Source organism: Spermophilus citellus, assembly GCF_964194105.1.
Source record: "Spermophilus citellus genome assembly, chromosome: 12".
Lineage (NCBI taxonomy): Eukaryota > Metazoa > Chordata > Mammalia > Rodentia > Sciuridae > Spermophilus > Spermophilus citellus.
In genome coordinates, this window is record NC_138198.1 from 56,947,997 (window position 1) to 56,964,724 (window position 16,728).

Consider the following 16,728-nt stretch of genomic DNA (forward strand, 5'->3'; position numbering starts at 1 on the left):
GGGACAGAACAACAGAACACCTCCTGCTGCAGACCGTCCTTTCCTTCCCTAACACACACTAGGAGGACCCCACTAGCTGGCGTTCATTGTAACTTGGTTCTAGGTGAACAGTTTTGTTTCAGGCACAAATTATATAACTAGAAAATTATGTACTAAAATAAAGGTTAGAATGCAAAAGCACACACAGCAATACAATGTGAGGGCTTTGGGCCATAAAACAAAAACTCTTTCATGTCTGGATATCTAAAAATCCAGCTTGTCTAAGCTGAGGACCATTGCAACTGATCTCTAGAAGTTCAAGAACTTACCTGGGCAAGTGTGTTGGTGTGCTTTCTATTACTGTGACAAATGGTATGAGATTAATCAGCTTAAAAAGAGGAAAGGTTTATTTTAAAGGAAATGTTCATGATCCGTTGGTCCCAGTGCTTTGGGGCTGTGGTGAAACAACATATCATGGCAGGACCCTGTGGCAGCTAGGAAATAAGAAGAAAGACAGGAAGAGACCAGCACCTCACAGTGCCCTTTAGGACAAAATCTCAATGACCTCCTACCTCCCTCTAGGGGCTATCTCTTAAAGGTCCCACCACCACATAATGGCATCAAGCTAGGAACCCAACCTTTCACAGGTAGGCTTCTGAGGGCCACATATCCAAACAGCAGCAGCATTCACTCAGGGCAGAAAGTTTGGTGTCTTTGTAAGCCAAAGGTGCCCAATAATTGCTGTGGCTGAATTTGCTTATCTCCCACAGCCATTCAGAATCCCACCCTGCCTCTTGCTCCTCTGCCTGTCTGATGTATTGTAAGCCACTTCAAATCTTGGAAGCAGCCAGAGTCTCAAGTATAAATGTCAAATAACTCAACTGTGTTTCCAATAATAAGAGTATCTTACCTAGGAGTCTTCTCTGCTTGCTTGGTATCCCACTGGCCCTAAAAATCTATTCCTGGTTCAATCTCCTCATTCATTAGAAGCAACATTTCAAAGGAGGAAATAAAAATGTAATCTACTTAATCCTATGCCGGAATACATGAAATTTAGGATTTGAAGAAGGCATGTCCAACTTTTGTGTGCTGGTCCAAATGTAAGATAAAGGCAACAGGTCCCAGTATGTATTTTGTGAAATAAAGAGAGAGAAAGAGAGAGGGGGGTATTGTTATGGTTTAGATGTAGTGTCCCCCCCCCCCGCAGAAGCTAATATGTGAGACAATGCAAGAAGGTTCAGAGGAGAAATGATTGGGTTACATCTTTAACCTCATCAGTGAACTCATCCCTGATGGGATTAACTGAGCGTTAGCTAGAGGTGGGTGGGGTGTGGCTGGAGGAGGTGGGAATTGGGGTGTGGCTCTGGGGTGTATATTTTGTATCTGGTGAGTGGGGTCTCTCTGAGCTGCTTCCCCCTGGCACCTCTCAGCCATGATGTTCTGCCTCATCTCAAGCCCCAGGAATGCACCTGGTCTTCTGGGGACTGCGACCTCTGAAACTGTGAGCCCCCAAACTAACTTTTCCTCTCCTACAAGGGTTCTGGTCAGGTCCTTTAGTCTCAGCAGCAACAAGGCGGACTAAAACAAGGATCCTGCCTTTGAACTACGGCAAAACCGAGAGCAAAACAACGACTCAAGCAACTGGCTCTTTCTAGAGATGGAAGCCAAAGATCTGATGAAAAGAAAGAATTGAGCCTGGCAGGAGGATCCAGTCACCAGAAAATCTCATCCTACCGTCAGCCACAGAAAAGATGCCCGATATTGAAAAGCGGCATCCCAAGGAGGAATTAAGGAAGCATAAATTCACCCATTTTTTAACAGTGAAAGAGAAAGCTTCTGGAAGCCCAGACTGGATGAGGAGCCATTGCTGTTGGAGAGTAACCAACTGAGGAGAGAGGGAGCGGACAGCTTGGGGGAGGGCGGGCTTAGGTGCAGGAGCCTGGAGGGAGGGACAGTGTCTTCAGGAGCAGGCAACCCTTGGCCCTCTCAGAAAGACCCAGCCCTGCGATTCGGCTGAGCAAGGGAGTAAGTGTCCAGATACAGAAAAAAAGAAGCAGGCAGACCCAGGACTGCAGTCCTAGGGACTTACTAGGGACTCAGCTTGTGGGACAGAAGGAGGACCCTGCACAGCAGGCCAGAGGCTTTTCTCTAAAACAGGTCCGACATCCGTTAAGGAAGAGCCTTCTAACATTAGCCTGAGTTTACTAATGTATATAAACCTACATGTAAGTATTTTCCACACTCAATTTAAAGCACAGCCCTGGGAGTCACATTTCAGTGCTGTTTCTACCCCCTGAGAGACCCACACAGAGCACTTTCCCCCTGGGATTAAACTGAATGTTCCCAGGGAGAGGGACCTGGTCTGAGGTCGCACAGCTCTGGGACACCACAGAGGCAAGGAACAACTCAGCACCGCCAGGAATGCTCCAGGCTCCAGCCACGTGGCTGTAGGGCTGAGCTCCTGGTAAGAGCTTTGCTGGTCCCCGTGCCTCCCAGGCTCACAGCTGTCACCACGTACGAATGTGCTCCCACTGCCCTCCCTGTGCTGTGTCTACAGGAAGCAAAATGGAGAAGGCTGTCCAGACAGCAAGAGATACCAACACCAGAGAGAGGCCTTTCACTCCTTGGTGGCTCTGCTCAATCCAGAGCAGGGACTTGGACCTCTCAGCGCATGCATAATTCACAACAAAGACAGCCCGAGCGGCACATACGTGTGGGGAGGGTCAGTAGGGATCCAGAAGTTCCCTCGATGATGACTTCAGTTCTTTTCAGCAGACTCTTAAATCTTTAAACGCTTGGCAGATGCCCTGAGTATGTGCTCAGTTTGCTGATGAGCTAGCCTGGGATCTCAGCCTGGCTTCCACTTGGCCTTCTAAGAAGGGGAGCAGAGTCGTGGGTGGGATGCGTGTCTCTTCTTGTTTGGAGACAGGTCCAGGTGCTTTTCCTTCACCAGCTTCTCAGAGGAGAAGGAAGTGCAAAGTGGGAGGTGGCAACCGGATGCCAGCCTCAGCCGACATCTCCAAGTCCTGGGCAAAGGCTCAAGGTCCGGCTTCCTCTATACAAAATCGAGGTTGCCCAGAACCTGCCTCTTCTGTTGACTCTAAGGATGGACCTCAGAGTCAACTGCATATGTAAACACTGGGTACGTGCCAGGTGCTTCTCTTGACGTCCTCAAACAAGACTCCATCCAAACACATTCCAACTGGAGGCTCTTTCCATCCTTCTGGCAAAGGACCTCAAAGCTAAGTCTCCATCTCCAGGACCCCGGTCATCTGCACAGCCCCCTCCCTGAGGAGCAGAGAAGGACCAGGAGCCTCAAGAATCCTGTCATGCTCTAGGGTTCAGAGCAGGACTCTCAACATTCTGATTATTTTCAAGACAAATGTTGTGTGTTGTTTGTTTTGATTCTTTAAAGGGGGAACCCTGTTTGTAAAAGAGACGCTGTGAAGTCTGTCCCCATCCACAAGTCCCCATCTGTCCTTGCCTTCTCCACAGGCAAGGATATTTGTTTCTTTTCTATCCTTCCAGACTCTTCATGCACATGGAGAAAAATATTGATATTTATTCTTACTGTACTGCTTTTTACTCAAAACATATTCTTCACCTTGTTTTCTCCACTTCCCAGCCACTTTGGAGGCTGTTCTCCTGCTCCTCTGTGGTGCCATAATACCCTTTGATAGAAATAAATGTGCCACAGTTCATTTAACTATTAATGGTCATTCAAACAAAATGCTTTGAACAAATAATCCACAAGCATCCGATGCAAGTGATTCCTAAGCATATGAAAACTCACACATCTCTTATGATAAGAAAGATGCTGATTCAAATGACCTTGCAACCCCATTTTTCTCCTATCAGACAGCCAGAACTGCAAGGTTATTTACCGCACTGCCCCAGGAAGCCACTGCAGCAGACTGATGTCCTTGGTGTTGCTAGAAGTGCAACCTGGCCCAGTCCCTAAAGCAGGACATGCTGATGTCTATAGTTACAAAAATCACAAACACATGCCCTGGGAATTGGCGTTACCCTTTTGGAATTTATGCTCCAAATGTGAAATAGATGAAACAGGTGATATAGATGTCAATGATGATTCATGCCTCACGGATCCTCTCAGCCAGAGACTGGAAACAACCCAAATACCCGTCACATGTTTTCTGACCTTTGTCTAAATACCAGCCTAAGTAATCGTCATAAATATTAAGATCTTTTAGCCCTAGGTTAGCCAGTTGCCAAGAGCAGATGCATTGACAGATTTCTCATGACACCTCACTCCTGTGCAGGGTTAGGACTGAAGTCACAGGGGATTGAATTCAGGGGTACCTGGACACTGAGCCACCTCCCCAGCCCTATTTTGTATTTTATTTAGAGACAGGGTCTCACCGAGTTATTTAGCTCCTTGCAGTTGCTGAGGCTGGCTTTGAACTCGCGATTTTCCAGCCTAGCCTCCCAGCCACAGGGATTACAAGCATGTACCACCACGCCCGACCACAGTCAGCTACCTCTAACTGTATGTTTTGGCACTGATACCAGCAACCCTAGCACCTACTTGAAGACCATTAACATAACTCTAATTGTGGAGCCTAAATTAGCTCATTCTCTCTAAGCAGTGATGGCTGTTTAGTGCCTAATAAATATCCTGGCTTAATAAACATCCACGTTTCCTGATGAGTAGGAGCAGCCCAGGTACAGGTGAGTTGAATGTGGCCCTGGAGAGGAAGGAGCAGGTGCAGAGGTCTAGAGGTGACCCTACCCCCATGGCCAGAGGGGAGCACTCCTCCCACAGGTGTGCAGGACCATGAAGGAAGCAGGACTTCCACTAAGGTGTATTCTCTGTTCTCTAAAAGGCTATACTTTATTGAGCTAAAAGTAGAATGAATAAGATGTCCATATATGATTGACAAATACATATTCGAAATATACAACTGATAAAGCATACAAAACATCACAGTTGTCCAGCCACACCCAAGGAGTCACCCAAAGGCAGCTTAGAATGCAGTTACACCTGCAATGGTCATGTCTGTAAGGAACTCGTAGGCTTTTTTTCCTTGTGATTCCTTGAACAAAACAGTAAACAACAACTTAGATACTATTTCCATCGTATTAGATATTCTAAACAATCTAGAGATGACTTAGAGTACACAGAAGGATATGCATAGGTTATATGCAGACAATGCACCATTTTTACACATAGGATTTAGACATATTCTGGTCCCCGCTGGAAGTTCTGGAGCATTTTGGTTCTCACTGGAAGCGCTGGAGCCAATCACACATGGATACTAGGAGAGGGCTGCATCCTACTGATAAGAGTTCATGATCAAGAGAATCAGGGCATTGGGGGCAAGTGTGCAGAGATGGAGAGAAAGAGCGTCAGGTCAAAAATGGACAGTTCATAGGGAGCCTTAGCCTGCCGTGTTAAGGAAATCTGACTTCATCTTAATGGGGTGATATTGAAGGGTCTGTCGCCAGGAGGAGAGTCATTGGCAACTTTTCATATTAAAACATCTCTGGTTCTTGTGTGGCTGGAATTAACCTGAGTCGGAGGATGTCCAGGTACTATTTTTTGACTCTGGGATGAAGCCCCATGAAGGGGAGCAGGGACTGGAGGTGGGACCCTGGGGGCACAATGGACACATAAGGGAAGGGCCAGAAAGGAATCAGTCGGAGATGCCAGCATCTGACTTGAGCTGAGGCACGGTGTGTGGAGATGAGGAACATGTGAGGTGCCCAGGAGACAGAGGGGCCATCTCCAGCACGCAGGAGGCCGTCTGGGTGTGGAGCACCAGAGCGAGGGCACTGAGTGGGCAGTGCTGCAGCCACGGGGTGAAGTTAGGCTTGCCAGCTGCTGGGTCTGTGAGGAAGCTCCAAAGCCACCTGCTTGCAGCTGCGAGGAAGAGATCTCTTCCCTGCAGGAGTGGATGACGCTCTGATTCCTGCTGAGCGGCCCCAGGAGGCTGTGGAAGCCTCTTTCCAGGAAGATGCAGCACTCAACCTGGCCAGAGGTGCTGGCAGAGGCCGTCCTGCTTCTGCCCCCCGTGTCCCCTTTCTCTCATTCTTGTTAACACAAAGTTCCTCCTTCTCTTCAACCCCCAAGAGAAGCCCCCACGAGCTGCACCCTCTCAGGAAGCCCCGGGCCCACGTGCTCCGCAGGGAACCCAGGTGCAGGGTCAGCTCTGGTGGAGGCTTGGTTCATGCTCCTCGGCAGGAAATACGGCCCCTGCACTATGGCATCACCGGCCAGACCTGCCCACTGCTGTCAATCACTGCAGCAGCAAAGCAATAACGTGAGGTGCGCCACACTCATCCCCAGTTTCAGCTACCCACAATCAACAGAGATAGAAAGCCATTCTGTGGAAAATTCCAGAAATAAACAAATCCTATACTTATTTATTGCATGCTCTAAGAAGAATGATGAAATATCACATCCTGCTACCCCCAAAATGGAGATAGTCCTCTTCATGACATGTGCTCAGCTCACGGCAGCCTAAGGCTCCAGCACACTGCCACACCACACCGCCACATCACAGGGTGATGTCACAGTGTCTCATCATAATGCCATGTCACACTGCTATGTCACGCGGCTACATCACAGAGTCACATCATAATGCCATGTCACAGTGTCACATCAAGTGCCATGTCATACTGCTGTGCCACACTGCCACATCAGAGTCACATTGCAATGCCATGTCACTCTGTCACGTCACAGTGTCACATCACAATGCCATGTCACACTGTCATGTCACAGTGCCATGTCACACTGTTGTCTCACACTGCCATGTCAGAATCACATCACAGTGCCACACCACACTGCCACATCAAGAGTCATGTCACAGTGCCATGTCACACTGCTGTGTCACACTGCCATGTCATAGGGTCACATCACAGTGCCACACCACACTGCCACATCACAGTGCCACATCAGTTCCATGTCACTCTTTCTGGTCACACAGGCCTGCATGGTGTCACGTCAGCACACAATGATGAAGGGGGCATGGCATGGTAGTGGGCACACTCCTGTGACATCTGTTACACCACGTTTGTATAACATTTCTATTTTACTTATATTTTGTTGATCTTTTACCGGGCCTCTGTGAAGTGCAGTACAGTGTGCGTTTGTACGTCAAGGGAAAAGGTCGCATGCCCGAGTTCCAAGCCTTCCACGGTGGCTGTCATCCACCGGGGTCCTGGGATTCCACCCCTGGTGTGAGGAGCCCCTGCAGGAGAGACTCTTCTCAGCCCTGGAGCAGGGGCCTGGCTCCTCCTCCTAATTACCACACTGAGCGCTGACACACTGGGCACCCTTCCTTTCCCCGCTCTGGCAGGAGTTGGACCGGCCTGTGCTTCTCCTAGCTGGGTGCAGCCCTCTGAGCCCCAGGGACCTGGGAGGCACCCTGGACTCCTCGCTCTCTCCCTTCAGAACCGCAGCCACACAGAGGGCAGCAAGAAGCCAGTTGGACTATGGATTGCTGAGGTCCTGCGAGTTCTGGAGGGCATGGCTTTTCTTTTCTTCATTACAGTCCTCGTGATTTTTAATATGAGAGGCCAAGAGAGGTCTGGGACATTGTGACAGTAGGACAAAGAGAAGCCACTAGGACAGAGACAGCAGAGCTCCCTTGTGAGCATTTTAGCTCTAGATCATAACCCCATGTAACCCCGGTCCTGCTAGGGGGATGTAGGGGTCCCGTGAGTGATCCCGATTCTGACTTTTAAAAAAAAATGAGTGACCTGGAAGGCACAATTTCAACGGTGGTTAAGTTTTCTGGTGTCCCTGAATTCATTCAGGGATTTTAGGAAAGTGCACTTCCTCCTGTCTTCACAGAAGGATTCCAGGTGGGGAGAAGCTCAAGTTGAGCAAGTTGAGGTCTAGAAAGACACTTGAATAAATTCTCTAACTTAGTGTTTATACACGTCAATGTAAGAAAAATGCCTTGGTAAATACAAATCCTTCTATGAATATTGTGGAGTATCACAATGTGCACCAATGTGTAGAAGTGCACCAATGCATAGAAGTGCACTTGCAAAAGCCATCACTCGAGCGCTGGACTTAATGACTCCAGATGCCCAGGCACTCAAGCTTTCTCTGTTCATGTTATCAACCATTTTCACATCTCATATTAGTGACCAAATGACACTTGACAAATAATATCCGGGTGCATATCTAGCAGGACCTGGGGTTAACCCCTCCTCTCCAGGAGATTGGTAAAAATCCTACCAGGAGGGTCTGGTGTTCCATTGCTCCAAAGCCACCTCACCTTCACTGAAACATAACAAAGTAATATTTTGTGGTTTAGTGGTTTCATACCAAGTAACTCAAAGGGAAAATACTATGGCACAGATAACTCATAAGTGCAAATATATACAGTTGACTTCAGAATATGTCATGAGGTTTTATTCCAGCCCAGCTAGGTAGTGCCCTCTCTGAGTGTGACTAAATTGAAGTTGTTTGTTTGTTTGCTACAAATGATATTTTCTTGGAGCAAAAATGCAAAAGAGGTAGGATCATATCTCTTTGACCATGGAACTTAATCTGGTATTGGCTCCTTTTCCTTTTTATTTTTACATTAATTAAATATTTCACAGTTCCAAGAACACAAAGCTTATCCTCGATATCACTCAACTTTAACAACTTGCGACCCTTGTCTATAAAACAACAGGCGGATTCGGCCCCATGGTGCCCCTCCCTGCTCCCGTCCTCCTCCCCCTGAGCAGGTGCCAGGGGTCCCACAGGGCTCCACCCAGAGGCCACATCTGGGCCATCAGATGGAGTGAAGCCGGGTGCTTGGGCACCTGGAGTTTTGCAAGCAGTGCAGACTTTCATCATATTTGCATTTTTGTATCCGCGTGAACAGACATGATATTGTTTTGCATTTTTTTGAAGTTTTACGTTGATGGTCACATAGTAAACACATTTTTGTGATTTTTTGCTTCGCTTGTGTTCCTGAGAGCTATGCATATTGATCCCAACAGTTGTGGTTCTTTTCCTCTGTTATCTAAATTCATAATTCCTTGTCTCTTCTGTTGTTTGCTATTTAGTTTGTCCCAGATTGTCCATTACTATGAGCAATGCTTCCATGAACATTCTGGTACCTGTTGGCTGTGAACCTGTTGAAGAAATTCTTGAGAATATATCTACCAGGCAGGCACACTTCAATTTACCTGGGGAACACAAAAGGATTTGCCAAACTGGTTGTGGCAATTCACATTCTCAGCCCCATCGTGTGGACCTGCGGCTTACTATCTCCTCGCCCAGTCATGAAATCCTCCGATGTCAATCTCACGGGTATCTAGTGCCCATCCTTGACCTCCAGGGAGGCTGAGCGGACTCTCACGTCTGCTGACCATTTGTGAAAGCTTGCTGAGGACATTTGCTAATTTCCTTGGTTTATCTTTGAATTCTTTGAAATATTCTGTTGGACTCTGATAATAGTTTCAAATATAGCTCTGATTCTTTTTTTCCTCTTATTTCTCTGGATAGGTCTCTGGGACCAGGGGAGAAGAAACAAATACTGAGGGATTCTTTATGCTTTCCTTAATTTTATTTTTTTTAAATTTTTTTATTGGTTGTTCACAACATTACAAAGCTCTTGACATATCATATTTCATACATTAGATTGAAGTGGGTTATGAACCCCCAATTTTACCCCAAATGCAGATTGCAGAATCACGTCGGTTACACATCCACAATTTTACATAATGCCCTATTAGTAATTGTTGTATTCTGCTACCTTTCCTATCCCCTACTATCCCCCCTCCCCTCCCCTCCCAACTTCTCTCTCTACCCCATCTACTGTAATTTATCATAAATAATGTTGAATTTTACTCAATGCTTTTCCAGCATTTATGAACTGATCTTTTTTTTTCTTTATTAATGTGGTAGTTTATATTAATAGGTTTTTATATTGAACTATCTTTACAAACTACAAATGAAAGCTAATATGTATTATACCAACTGTGGCATTGTTTTAAAGCAAAAATAAGTTGTTTGACAAGACTTATTCTGAATTATACTTTTACATATTAAAAGTTAGTTATCCTGACACATAATATGTATTTTATAAATTTTATAATGAATTTGGAGAAAGAGAATAATAGCAGAAAAGTTGAAATTCAAGATATATGGTCCCCATAGATATGCCTTTTAAAATAGAGAAAAGAAAAGAAAAAGAACCCCATACCTAAACTTAATAATAGGGTTCTCATCTATTTGGAGCTATCGGCATCAGCTTGAGACTCTACACTAAGGTGCCACCTCCTGCTGGTCATGAAAGAAGGGGCAAACCACATTTAGCTAACAGGTGCAGATCTAACCATTTGCAAAACAATCCAGTTATTCTATCTGCAAATCTGCATGTATGCGCCTTTATTCATATAGTTTGTATTACAATTGAAATTTTTGATAGCTTTTTTATCAAGTCTTTGAGAGTCTTTCAATGCCAATATGCGTACCCTCTGTTTTGAATGAAACTCTGGAAGTTTCTCTCAAAGCTTTGCTGGCAGTTAGTGTCCCCACTACCTCCAGCAGGAACAGAAGAGCCTCAGCAGGGCATCAGCGTCAGCCGGTGGCAGCGTGGGTGGCCCTCATCTTCACAATGATGACATGAATATTTCAGAGGTTTTAGTGCCTGGAGATCCTGGGGAGACCCCACATTGCCCCAGAGGCCACACACAGAGGTGAGGGGGGTTCAGATGGGAGTCGGGGGGTGTGGCACCTAGCAGTGGTATACTCGAATGGGATGCAGTCCCTTTAAGGTGGCCGTCAAAGGCCTAATGATCCACCCGAAGGAAGGCTTGTTGGACAGAGGCTTCTCACCCTTATTCTGGCCCTGGGCTCGAGCCACTCAGCTGTGATGCTGAACTGGGAACTGTGTCTCGGGTGACAGGAGGAAACTACACTTGTGTTCAAAGCTGGACACCCAGGGCACGTGAGGTTAGGAAAGCACCTCCCTCTAGACACCTCCGATCTCTGGCCACCTCCCCAGGTTGCTGCCAGGTACAGGAGGGTTCTCCACAAGACCCAAAGCTCTTCCCGGAACAGAAGACTCTCCTCTTTTGTTTGGGTTTTTCATAAATTGGCCTGACTTGATTCTTTAAGGGCTTTTAGAGCAGTAGAAGCCATTCCACGTCTTGAGGTCACAAATTCTAAGAGCCTATACATCACTTGTTAGATGTCTTCATTCTGTCTGTCCCTGGGTGATCCCTTTCATTGTCAAAAGTTTTAAGTGGGGGTGGGGGGGTGTTGCTGAACAACGTTGTGACGTTACCTAGACGTTGGCTACAGCATGGCCCAAATGTTTCCCTCTGACACCAGCCTGCCTCTGGGATGATCTACATCCCAGGAGAGTTGGGACAGATAAAAAATTGTCCCAATGCCATTAAAGTTAAAATATGGGCCAAATAATGATGAATTATATCCACAGAGAAGCAAGGAAAATAACAACAAGCAGAGTACAAGTGCCAGGTGCCTGGCACATGCCTGTCATCCCAGCAGCTCAGGAGGCTGAACTAGGAGGATCGTGAGTTCAAAGCCAGCCTCAGCAACTTAGGGAAGCCCTGAGCAACTCAGAGAGATCTGTCTCTAAATAAAACACAAAAAAGCATTGGAGATATGGCTCAGTGGTTAAATGCTCCTGGGTTCAATCCCCAAAATATATATATAAAAAGTCAAAGTGTGGATAAAGCAAGATGACTTCCTTCTCTAGAATTGCAGAGTTGTTTATGTTTGAAACACAATTAATAACACGGGCCATGGTTCCAAATGTTTATAGAGGAAATATTTAAGTCAATCATAATGTTAAGGAGGGAAGTAAAGAAATGTAAGCTGAAATAAGATTTCTACATTTCACTCTAGCTGGCATGATGTTGGCACATAGAAATCATTTAACACCTAGAGCCACCATTAAAAATGTTAAACACAGAGACTGAGTCAAAAGGCTGTAGATAAATCATGGGCTGGGGTTGGTGCTCAATGGTAGAGAGCTTGCCTAGCATGTGTGAGGCAATGGGTTTGATCTTCAGGACCACATGTAAATAAGTAAAATAAAGGTCCATTGATAACTAAAAAAATATTTTTTTAGAAAAAGGCTGTAGATAAATCAAAATTAATTTACAAAAAAACTGTTGAAGAATCTAGCAGGAAGGCAAGAAACAGAAACATAAAAGCAAATAATAGCAAAATGTCAGGCTTAAGCCCTCACTTATCAATCTTAATATTCAGTGTAAATATAAACAATGGGAAAATATTTAAAAACAGTTTAAGTACTAGCAATTTCCATTGTTCCTATATAAGGCCCCATGCTTTTTAGTCTGATTTTTATTGGTTCTATTTAGTTATACATATCATTAGGATTCTTTTGTTTTGTTTTGTTTTGTTTCTGGTACCACGGATTGAACCCAAGGACACTTAACCACTGAGCCACATCCCCAGCCCTTTTTATATTTTATTTAGAGACAGGGTCTCATTGAGTTGCTCAGTGCCTCGCTGAGTTGCTGAGGCTGGCTTTGAACTCGGGATCCTCCTGCTTCAGCCTCCCAAGTTGCTGGGATGACAGGCTGCACCCCTGTGCCTGGCTAGGATTTGTTTTGATGTGATTATAAAGGCATGGGTCATAATTTGTTCTACTTCAGTCCCTAGCACTTCCCTTTTTCTCCCCTCTTCTCTCTCCTGTTCCTTTCCCTCTACTCTACTGATCTTTCTGCTATTGACTTAGAGTTTTTTGTTTGTTTGTTTGTCAGTGTCTTGTGGATGTGCATGATGGTGAGATTCACTGTGGTGTATTCACATATGTACACAGGAAAGCCAGGTCTCAGACTCATTTTCATTCCCCTGTTCTTTTCTTATCTTATCGGTCCTCCCTCCCTTTCAATCCTCCTCATCTGCTCTACTTCTCTTTCTTCTATTTTTTTTAATCTCCTCTCCCTTGGATTGGCTTTCACATATCAGAGAAAAACCCAACTTTTAACTTTCTGGGTCTGGCTTATTTCACTTAGCATGAATGTCTCCAGTTCCATCCCTTTACTGGAAAATGCCATAAAGTCATTTTCTTTATGTCTGGGTAATACTCCATTATGTATATACAGCACATTTTCTTTATCCATTCATCTGTTGAAGGGCCCCTACTTTTGCTTTATAGCTTACTGTGATTTTTCCTGGTATAAATATTGATGGGGCTATGTCACTGTAGTGTGCTGATTTTAGATCTTTTGGATCTATACAAAGGAGTAGGACAGCCAAGTCATCTGGTGCTTCCATTCCTAGTGAGGAATCTCCACACTGCTTTCCAGAGTGGTCGCAACAATTTGCAGTCCCACCAGCAGTCCTATCCTCGCCAGCAGTAACTGTTACTTGTATTCTTGGTAATCGCCATTCTGACTGGAGTGAGGGGAAATCTCAGTGTTGTTTTAATTTGCATTTCCCTAATTGCTAGAGCTGTTGAACATCTTTTCCTGTATTTGGTGACTGTTACTATTTCCTCTCTAGAGAAGTGTCTGTTTAGTCTTTGGCCCATTTATTGCTTGGGTTATTTGGTTTTTGGAGTTAAGTTTTTTTGAGTTCTTGGTATATTCTGAATATTCTTGCCCTAACTGAGGTGCTGGTGGTGAATATTTTCTCCCATTTTGTAGGCTGTCATTTTCTTTGCTCTGCAGAAGCTTTTTAATTTGATGCCACCCCAACTTGTTAATTTTGGGGTTTATTTTTTTCTTACATTTTAGAAATCTTGTTAAAGAAGCCCATGTAATGTTGGTCCTACATTTTCTTTTAGCAGTTTTAAGACCTAATTCCTAGGTCTTGTATCCACTTTGGGTTGATTTTTGTGCAGAGTAAGAGATAAAGGTTAGATTTCATTCTTCTACATATGGATTTCCAGTTTTCCCAGCACCATTTGTTGAAGAGGTCATCTTTATTCCAACGTATGTTTTCGGCACCTTTGATCAGATAGCTATGTGGGCTTTTCTCTCTGTATTCTATTCTATTCCATTGGTCTTCGTACCTCTTTTGGACCAGTACCATGCTGTTTGTGTTACTGTAGCTCTGTAGTATAATTTGAGGTCCAGTACTGTGATGCCTCCTGCTTCATTCTTATTGCTAAGGATTGCTTTGGCTATTCTGTGTCTCTTATTTTTTGAAATGAATTTCATGATGGTTTTTTCTAGTTCTATGAAGAATGTCCTTGGTATTTTGATGTGGATTGCATTGAATCTGTTTTGTTAGTGTGGCCATTTTGATACTAATTCTGCCCATCCAAGAACATGGGAGGTCTGTTCATCTTCTAAGTTCTCCTTCCACTTCTTTCTTTGGTGTTCTGTAGCTTTTATTGTACATGCTTTTTTATCTGCTGCTTTGTGTTTCCCGTCTTTCAAAGACAGCCCACAAGCCAGTTGTTAGCTTCCAGTACCAGGAGGGTTAAGTCTCTGCACCTCAATATCCTCAGCCTGCAGGAACAGTGCTCTGCATACACCCCAGAATTGAGCAGAGCAAGCAAAATGAGCTGAGCCCTTGTTGAGGGCATAGAATGCAGTCTGGACTGTGGAACCTCTGCTTTGGGGTTTCCTCCTGCTGTGGCTGCCACTGATTAAACCCGCTGTTTAATTCTGACTGTAGATTACAGCAGGCAAAGTCTGTTGATGAGATAATCTGCTGCTCATCATGGCTTTTCCTGACTTCTGTTTCCACAAAAGCTTTGGCGCTATGCTGTGCCTCTGTGTGATATAGAAGGTGCAAAACAGGGCAACAGGGGCGGAGAGCTCGGATCAGGGCCCCCGAGCAGGGCTGTGGCTGCCTGGCCTTTGGCCCCTGGGCTCCCACGCCTGCAGTCTCACATGAGTTCAGGTGAAATTACCCAGCTGTGCCTCCCCATGGCTTTCTTAGTAAAGGCAGAGCTGCAGAGCAGGACTAGGGAAAGTGGGGTCAGGGTGTAGCTCAGTGACAGAGTGCTTGCCTACATGCTCACGGCCCTGGGTTTGCTCCCTCGCACAGCAGAAAGAAAAGAGGAGGAAAGGAAGGAACTCTGGATTTCATGCTTTTAATCATGACTTTGTCCTTTCAGGATATTGACATTGTGACTAAAAGTTCAATGAGTCCTCACACCGTGTTTTTATCAAAGTTGTTGTGTTAGCTTTTTTTCTGCTGTGACTAAAAGACCTGACCAGAATAACTGTAGAGGAGGAAGAGTTTATTTGAGGGCTCACAGTTTCAGAGGTCTTAGACCATAGAAGGCCACTCCATTCCTCAGGGCTTGAGGTATCATGGACATCATGGCAGAAGAGTGTGGCAGAGGAAGCAGCTCACAGGACCAGCAGGAAGCAGAGAGACTCCACTCTCCAGATACAAATAAACACCCAAAGCCACGCCCCCAATGAACCACTTCCTCCAGCCATACCCCACCTGCCTCCAGTTACCACTCATCGGGAATTAATTCACTGATCAATTTAAAGCTATGACCCAATCATTTCTCCTCCAAGCCCTCTTGCATCGTCTCACATGTAAACTTTTGGAGGACACCACACATTCAAATCATAACATATCATTAAAATGAATAGTTAAGACACAGATTGGGAAGAAATGTTTCAGAAACCTATATCTGACAAAGGAGTGCTATGAGAATAAGTAATACCTACAAAAAAAGTAATTGCTACAATTCAATAAGAAATAGGTGAACTACTCAAAATTAGGTAAAAGATTAAAACAGATGGTTTACAAAGGAAAATATCCTATAAACACCTCTGAACCTTGCCACCCTGGGGACCATGCTGTCAACACGGGAGCCTCTGGGAGACATTGCAGACCACAACACAGACATACTCATGTGACTTCTCATGAGTGGAAAGCAGATCCCTGGGCCACAGGACTCAAAATGACAGCTTTCACTCTGTGTGGGATGGATCTCTCTAAATACTATAAAACTGAAAATCCAATGTGTCCAGTTTCACAAAATCCCAAAGATCTACATGCTTAATTCATCCTAAGGTACCCCGTTGGTCTACCCTAAGACATAAAAAGGTGGAAGGTAAAGGACATCTTAATAATATAAACCTGTGCCTGAAGACAGCCTGGGCCAGTTGAGAGGGATCAGGGAGGCCCGTGGCAGGTGGACGCAGATGCTGACCACAGCCCTCAGACATGAGGCTAAGAACAACAGGGTCTGGGATTACTCCATGACTTCCTTTCACCATTTCCGGATTTCTCAGATGCTCTCCCTCTCACTTCTGTTTGTGGTCTGATAAAATCAGAGTCTCCGGGCACCCACTGAAACCTCAGGGCACAAGTGCTGTTCAGTCTACGGAAACACTTCTCTGAGACGTCCTGATGCTAATCATGTAGCTCAACACTCAAAGTAAGCACTCTGTTCTGACTGATATATTGGGGACAGAAAGACACAGACTAAGCTCTTAAGGGAAAAACCAGGAGTTTTCTAACATTGCTACTTAAAAAGATTAGTATTCTGAAGCCAAAACACATGGTTAGTACCTCATGACCTTTGTCAGGGGCTCACCAGGTAACACACCAATTAATCTGCCCATCTCACCCCCAGTGAGACCGGAGGAGTGGCTGCATGGGTGACCCCCGCCCCCCCGATGATACATATGCAGGCATTTGCAAAGTAACTTTCTAAGCCAAACTTCAAAAAACAAACAAAATACACCCACTTAGGGTGCTGTTTGAACAGTTTCAGAAATATTGACAGCAGGCAGTAGTTCAAGTTCTGTATTCTGAGAAGCCCGTCAAGACCTAATTCCTTAAATCTAACCATATTG

At 45.1% G+C, this 16,728-nt stretch overlaps 1 long non-coding RNA gene across 3 annotated transcripts in view; it reads left to right on the forward strand.

Moving 5' to 3' along the window:
• The window catches only part of LOC308631379, a 987,731-nt gene that overhangs the window by 615,829 nt on the left and 355,174 nt on the right, over positions 1 to 16,728 (forward strand). The window lies entirely within an intron of this gene.